The 7,131-nt window shown below is 37.5% G+C and overlaps 1 long non-coding RNA gene across 2 annotated transcripts; it reads left to right on the top strand.

Annotated features, from left to right (window-relative positions):
- The first annotated feature begins 381 nt into the window (after nt 1-381).
- Nucleotides 382-3,053, top strand: LOC110737399. Of its 2 annotated transcripts, XR_002514385.1 has the most exons (5): nt 382-800; nt 900-1,100; nt 1,200-1,280; nt 1,644-1,706; nt 2,572-3,053. It is a non-coding gene; the product is annotated as an uncharacterized LOC110737399 (long non-coding RNA). The 2 variants fall into 2 exon arrangements; XR_002514384.1 differs by having other exon boundaries at nt 384-1,100.
- The last annotated feature ends 4,078 nt before the right edge of the window (nt 3,054-7,131 follow it).

Below are 7,131 nucleotides of genomic sequence, written 5' to 3'. Positions count from 1 at the left end.
GCTACATTAGCAGTGCTCAGATTATCTAATTTTTGGCAGATATAGGTCATTTGAGCTTGCAAAAAGGATACAGAGTCGACATTGTGCTTCCCCTTGTTAGCAAATCCTCTAGGATTCACTAGTAGAAAAATTGTCATTTGTAACGGGTTATTTGTAACGGGCAAAGCTATGCCCGTTACAATAAACATATTCGTAACGGTCAAAATAACAGTCTGTTACAAATACACAATATTCGTAACGGGCAACATGGTGTCCGTTACGAAAACTATGTTTTTTGTAACAGGCAAGATCTTGCCCGTTACGAATAGTTATTTATTTGTAATGGACAAGATTGTGCCCGTTACAAATGTTTGAATTTGGGCTTTGCTGATGAGAAAAGCCCATTTATAACTAGGGTTTCACTCTCCTCAGTCATTCAGTCCTTAAGCCGTCATTTCCTCATCTTCTTTCCTTTCTCCTCTCTCCTTTCTCCTCCAAAAACCTTAACATCCCCAATTTCCCACTCGATGACATCTTATCAATGGATGTTCAGCTCTTACAAAACCCTAAAATTCCATCCCCAAATCAACCAAATTCCTCAAATTCTCTCAATGTCTTCCTCAGAGTTTGCCCCCTTCCAATTGCTCCTTCCAAACCCTCTAAATCGAAATAACCTAATTCGAAAAAACCTAGTAAGAGTTGTCTTACGATCAATGACGATTCATTCTATTATGATTATTCCCCCGATTTACGATTCTAACAGGTTGAAATTTGAAGTTTACAACGGATTTTCGCATGTTTTTTCTTCAAATTCTTCTCAGGTTTGTTGTTTGAATTCTCCCCCTTTTTTAGTTTTTGGGATTTTTTTCAATTGATTGATTGCATACTTTTTTAAGTGAATTGTGGTTATAACTGTGCAGGATGAAGTGTATGATAAGCTCATGAGACCAATGGTTGAGGGATTTATGAGTGGAAAAGGTGGGCTTTCGGCTGCTTAAGGTCCTAGTGGTTCTAGGAAAACTCACACCGTTTTCGGATCTGTCAAAGTACCCGGTTTGATTCCTCGCGCTCTTCGCCACATTTTTTTATGCTGAAGCTGGTAAATCGTCTATGATGTCGAGGTGATTATGCTCACAATTTTCCTTTTGAGGTTCAATTAATAGTATTATATATGTGTGAGATGGTAATTCGTTTTTTTTCTCTATGTTGCTCTTTTAAAGTCTTTGCGGTCCTGTTGGTGAATTTCTCTCGAAGATTAGGTAGATCGAAGCCTCTTCATAAGGTCCTTGGTGGTGGTAAACGTATGTTTCCTCAATTTTTGATTTTTCCCTCTTTTTTTTGATTGAAATGTTGTTTGTATATTCTGAATTTGATTGTTTCCTGTACAATTTGTGCGAATTGATGATTGTTTTTAGCTTGATTATTGTTTATTAATGGATATCGGGAGTGATTTTGATTTATTTGTTTACTTAATTTTTAATATGTAAAGTGTGAATAAGTGTTAGATTGTTATGCTGGGTTGTTAACTTTGAAACTTTGCCACCATTTGTTGTATTCCCTTGATTTTGTAAGTTGTATGCTGCCGCCATCCATTCTAAATGTATGCATGTATATAATAAAAATGTGACTATCTGCTAATATAATTCTTTTCATTACTTGTGCAGGAAATTGCTTTGTTGGGGCGTCTTAGACATCCAAATATTGTGCAGTATTATGGTTCAGAAACTGTAAGTCTGAGATGTTTTCTTAGATTTTATAGAGTGTACACTTGTTTTTCCCTTCATTTTTGCATTAATTGAAGATACTTGGTTAGTATTATCTACATATGCCTGAGATTTAGAGCGAAAAAGTGATGATTGCAGCTTTATGAGAATTTGTATTGGTCTAATACAATATAAAAGTCCTAATTTTTAATTTGAGGATTAGTTGTCTAATTGATCAAGTATTTCAGTTTCAGTTTAAGTTGGATATTTTATTTCCAACCTTACTTCTTGAGTTTGTTGCATTAAAAATACGTAGCATGAGCTTTTCCATAAGGCACAATGTGTCAATGTCTAATCAATATGGATTATAGCGGTCGTAGGCTTATGAGGTCTTGGCCTAGTGATAAAGGCTAAAAGCTTGTAGTTGTTCAGACTATAGATAATTTATTAATAATTGTTGTCGCTGGCTACTTTTTTCGGGAGCTATATGTAGAGTGACAGGGTGGGAGGTGGAGCTAATTTTTTTTGACAAAAGCTTCAGACCTTTTGCTTGAGCTTAAAACAAGTATCATCTCATTAAATTGAACTCATATAACTTCAAAATTGGACTCATATAACTTCAAACACAAGTATCATCTCATTAAAACAAGTATCATCTCATTATTCCACGTGCATATCAACTCATAGAATGGTAATGTCCAGTTCACTCAATGAATTGTTCAGTTTACTGTCAATCTTTCATTCTCATAATCTCATATCCTGTAGAAAGGAAGATGTTACAACTTCCCTGGGTTGATATGCACGTGGAATAATGTTTAATATGTACAAGAAATTCTGATATTCTGATTTGAATAGTCATAATAAGATCTGATTTAATTTATGAATGTAGGGTACTAATATACCTGAGGAGAGTCTTCCTGAGCCATTTAACCAGAAGAAGCGTGATTTGCTGTTACGTTCCTTCGAACAATCAAGTACAAGCTCTCACATTCAGAAATTTGCTAGTGTAGCAGAGTCAGACACAACTCAAGCATCCCATTTTCTCCATCTTCCAGGAAGCATTTTTTTAATGGGAGGCTCATACAGTAAATCAAGGGACAGTCTCCACAGTCCATCGGATTTCATTTTGGTCATACACAAGAGATGATTGATTTCGCGAGGGAAGTTGGTGCTCCAGACAAACCACTTGAGTTGCAGTAATTTGTGGAAGATGTAAACGATTTAACATTAATTTAGTGGAAAATCATTTAAATCTCTTATTGCCATTGAGATTTTCTTTTGCTCTATTTTTTCAGTTTTAGTTATTAGGTGATAATAAATGTATTTTTTTTTTGCTGATTTTATATATATGAAGTACTATTTTTATCTCAATTAATTAATAAAATAATTGTGCTATAAATATTATGCAAGCTAGCTAATCTAGCACAACATGTGCTGGATTTTTTTTAAAATTGGATTACACACTATTTGTAATGGGCAGTTGAAAGTCTCGTTACAAATAAATCGTTATTTGTAACGGACACTTGAAATGTCCGTTACGAATAACAAGTTATTTGTAACGGGCACTTGAAATGTCCGTTACGAATAACGGGTTATCTGTAACGGGCACTTGAAATGTCCGTTAGGAATAACGGGTTATTCGTAACGGGCATTTCAAGTGCCCGTTACGGATAACCCGTTATTCGTAACGGACACTGCCCGTTACGAATAACACTGGCTATCCGTAACGGTGGCATACGTAACGCCCGATGCCCGTTACGGATAGGCCTTTTTTGCCCATTACGGATAGCTATTTTTCCACTAGTGATTCCCATATTGGGAATTGTGTATCGCCATATCTTCAATAACCTGACCTGCATCATCAACATTAAGATTCATAAATCTCCCACTAGCTGCAGAATATAAAATTATTCCAGATGAATTTCCAATGCCATTGTAAAAGGCTTGGATTAACTGTCATTGTGCTAAATTATGATGGGGGCATTCTCTTTGTAGGTCCTTGAACCTCTCTCAAGCCTCATATAAAGATTCATCGGCTTCTTGGGCAAAGTTCTGAATCGCACTTCGTAGTACGGTTGTTCTCTCTGCAAGATAATACTTGTTATAAAAATTCAAAACAAGAGTTTCCTAGTCCGTTATACCAAGTGCAGTTCTATTTAAGCCATTAAACCACAATTTAGCTTTTCCAGTTAAAGTGAAGGGAAAGAGAATCTCCCTGATTTGGTCTTGTGTGACCCCGGCTTGCCTGATGGTATTACAATATTGACAATAGTCAGCAATGTGAAGATTTGGGTCTTCACCCTTGGCTCCACTAAATTGCTTCCTCTTTATCGTCGTTATAAATTGGGGTTTAATTTCAAATTGTACCCCATCAAGAGCTGGAGTGGGAGTGAGATGTGGAAAATCTGTGAGCTTGTGTTGTGAGTAATCACTAAGCTTCTTTGGAGCCGTCATCTCTGATTCTGGATCAGATGATACCTCTGAATTGCTAGAACCAGTTGGAGGGTCTCGGTGATTATTATTATCACCAGAATCCACCAGGATTTGCTTGTAAAGATTTTTTCTGTCTATGGAAAGATCGCTCGATCTCAGGGTCGAATGGGATGTACCCTGATCTGGAACACCTGGTGTAGGGAATAATTTCAAGCGTTAATCCCCTAGCTTGAACCCCACTGTGATAATACACTAAAGTACGGTGGCGTCCGAAAGGGAAGAAGAAAGAGCAAAAGAGTCGCCAACAAATTTTGGGAACTTGTAAATCATTCACAGGGTGAAGGTTACACCCCTTAACGATCCAAGAGATCGTCAACTCCATAAGGTCTAGAACCAAATAAGGGTTCGGGGATGAAGGTACAAATCCAACCTAAAAGAGATTGAACCTGTCCTAATAATAGGCCTCTACTTTATTCAGATCGTATTCATGTGCGCTTTCTGACTAACATGCAATCAATAGGATTCACCCTAAACCTGTTCAATCTATGTTGGTTGAATATTAATGCACAAATAAACTATTATTGGCGATCATTTGAAATTATAATCATAATTAACCCTAAACAAGATTATTAATTATCTTATTAAGCGTGATTACAAGTACAAATTCCCTTTAAACATGCATAAAAGGTGTGATCAAGCAATAACAATGAATATCAAGCAACATAATAATAATCAATAATAATTATCATAATCATAAATCATAACAATAATCATCATAATAACAATCATATTAATCATAATAATAATCATAAGTCATGTTAAAGCATAATAAAAATAGCAAGATCCTAGGCATGATACTAACAAGATTAATAACAAACCCTAGCATGTCACTAAGCAATAAAAATCAAATCTTTAACCCCAACATGATACTAACAATCATAAATATTAGGAAGAACATAGGAAACATCGCAGGAATCAAAATAAGCATATTTGGTATTATAACCTTTTCCCTAAACATGATACTAGGAATATCATAATAACAATTTAAACATGATTTCTACATCATAATGTAAATTAAAATCATTAAAGCACTTACTTTGATACTTCATACCTCTTTCTAATAACAAAATACACACGTTAGTAACTTCAAGGAAAATAATAAACAAACAATTAAATTAAATAATTGAAATAGAGATTTGGGACCAAACCCTCAGAAATTAAACCTTTCACGTCTAGGGCGAAGGCAACTTCGAATATGGCTAGGTGTTTCTAGATCTAATGAATGCGGAATTTTGTATTTGAAAAGCAAGTTTAGAAAAAGAGAGAGAGAGAAAGAGAAACTTGATGAGAGTTGGTGAATGATTAAAGAGAATGAGAGAGAATTGAAAACTCGTTATAGGTGAATGAAAACGGAGTTTTTACGACGTTATTTATAGAAAAATAAGCCAAAAAGATAAGATTATCAAAACAGAGCATTGGCGCACCTAAAACAGAGCTGGCGCCAACGCTGGCTTATTGGCGCCACGCGCCAATGCCTGGCGTTAGGCGCTAACCCTGTTTTTGACGCGTTTTCTAAAATCAGATAAATTTTGCCGTACTGGAGGATAAAATCGTATTTTTCCTCAAAAATGCTCTTTGATTTTAATTAAAACTCTGAAAAGTCAATAAAAGTCAATTTGTCAATGCTAATTGAATTAGGAATGAAAATAACCTTCTAAAAGAATATAAAAGACTAAAACCATTCCTAATTGCATTAGGAATGATAAATCATACGGCTATTTCACCAAATGCCATTGAGTAATTTAAAAATTCACCAAATGCCATCGGACTTTTCAGAATTCACCAAATGCCACCGAGTTTTTGAAAAATTCACCGAGTGCTTGATCACACCATTAAGGCTAATTATGCCACGTGGCATATTCTAATTGGTTCATTTTATTATTATTTTATTTATCAAAAAAATTTTAAAAAAAATTAAAAAAAAATGAACCCCGTCTAATCTTCCCACCGCACCACCGCCCCTACGACAGCCCAACCCCTTGCCTCCACCCCCACCGGCGACCAACATCGTTGGCGGCCACCCTTCCCCCTGACCCTATGCCCCCTACCATCTGCATCCACTCCCCCCTAAACACCCATCCTCGACACCCTAATAAAACCCCAAAAACGAAATCTTCGAAATCGAAAACCAAATTTGGTTTTCGATTTTAAGCAAGGTGGTTCAGGGGGTGGAGATGGGAGGGAAAGAGGTGGTTTGGGTTCGTCGGAGCAGGAGGGATGGAGTGGAGGGGGTTACGAATTTAGGGAAATCGATATTGGGGTTTAAGGTGTCGAAACCCTAGATTTCGATTTTTGGGGATTTTAATTTAGGGTTCCGGCGTGGTGGTTGAAAGGGTGGAGCTCGAAGGGGCTGAACTGATTTGGGTTCTCCGGCGTGGGGAGGGGGGCTTTGGTCGTCGGCGGTGGTAGGGGGGGATTTTCGGGGGAGAAGGAGAGTTTGCGAATCGGCTGGGTGCGTTGTCGTTGCGGGCTGGCTACGCTGGGTCTCCAGCGGTGCGGTTGTTCAAGGCTGGGTCGCCGGCGGTGCGGTTGTTCAAGGCTGGGTCACCGGCTCGGTTGTTCAGGGGTGGGTTGCCGCCGCGGTGGGGATTGGTTGGAGGTGGGGATATGGTGGTGGCAGTGAAAGACGGTGGTCGGGTTGAGTCATGGTGGGTGGGTGGTTATTATTTTTTTTTTTAGTTTTTTATTAAGTAATTAATATACTAATTTAATAAGCAACCAATAATAAGCCACCACGTGGCATAATTAGCCTTAATGACTAACAGAGTTAACTGCCGTTAGTCATTAATGGCACTCGGTGAATTTTTAAAAAACTCGGTGGCATTCGGTGAATTCTGAAAAGTCCGATGGCATTTGGTGAATTTTTAAAGTGCTCAGTGGCATTTAGTGAAATAGCCGTAAATCATATTAGGTCCTCCCCTAGATCATTGAGCCGTATATAAGGCTCAAACCGGGC

Source organism: Chenopodium quinoa, unplaced genomic scaffold (assembly GCF_001683475.1).
Source record: "Chenopodium quinoa cultivar QQ74 unplaced genomic scaffold, ASM168347v1, whole genome shotgun sequence".
Classification (NCBI taxonomy): Eukaryota; Viridiplantae; Streptophyta; class Magnoliopsida; order Caryophyllales; family Amaranthaceae; genus Chenopodium; species Chenopodium quinoa.
Note: the sequence above shows the minus strand (reverse complement) of the source record. Positions and strands in the feature narration are given on the sequence as shown.